We start from the raw sequence: 455 nt of genomic DNA on the forward strand, positions 1-455 counted from the left end.
ATGCCCACAGAAGCTGAGAATATCTGCTGCTAGGAGATACCACAGGTAACATTCTCACTAGACAAACTAATCATTAATTTGTTTTGATTACATTACATTTATAATAAACCATAGAATGTCCCATTTGCAATTCACTGTAGGTTACCAGACGGCTATGGGAGATCGAGGAAGATTTACCATTTACGGTCGGCCGTCCTGGGTTGGAGCCGCTCTGCCTCAATGTGTTCTGCCTGCAACATGTACCGTGCTGACTACGGTCCTTTACAGTTGAGAGGAATACACCAGTATGTTTTGCTTCTTTGTAAAAACATAGTTTCAATCTAAATAAAAGATGTTAGGCAGTCTTGTTTTACTTCAGTGCACATAATTTTACAATGGTAATAACACACCACAAATAGAGTAACACACCCTCAAATAAATTAGTTTAGCTGCTCTTTGATTTGTAAAGTTCTTCT

The 455-nt window shown here is 38.5% G+C and overlaps 1 protein-coding gene and 1 long non-coding RNA gene across 3 annotated transcripts in view; one reads left to right on the forward strand and one right to left on the reverse strand.

The window, feature by feature from the left end:
- Positions 1–343, forward strand: LOC147819075 (uncharacterized). The gene is made up of 2 exons (XR_015437301.1): positions 1–45; positions 141–343. It is a non-coding gene; the product is annotated as an uncharacterized LOC147819075 (long non-coding RNA).
- Positions 1–455, reverse strand: part of ntrk1 (neurotrophic tyrosine kinase, receptor, type 1) — a 75,441-nt gene that overhangs the window by 28,264 nt on the left and 46,722 nt on the right. The gene's annotated exons all lie outside the window — the stretch shown is intronic.

This window comes from Seriola lalandi, unplaced genomic scaffold, assembly GCF_002814215.2.
Source record: "Seriola lalandi dorsalis isolate HSWRI2012SDOR001 ecotype SW California unplaced genomic scaffold, Sedor1 jcf7180002054330, whole genome shotgun sequence".
In the NCBI taxonomy this organism is placed as follows: domain Eukaryota; kingdom Metazoa; phylum Chordata; class Actinopteri; order Carangiformes; family Carangidae; genus Seriola; species Seriola lalandi.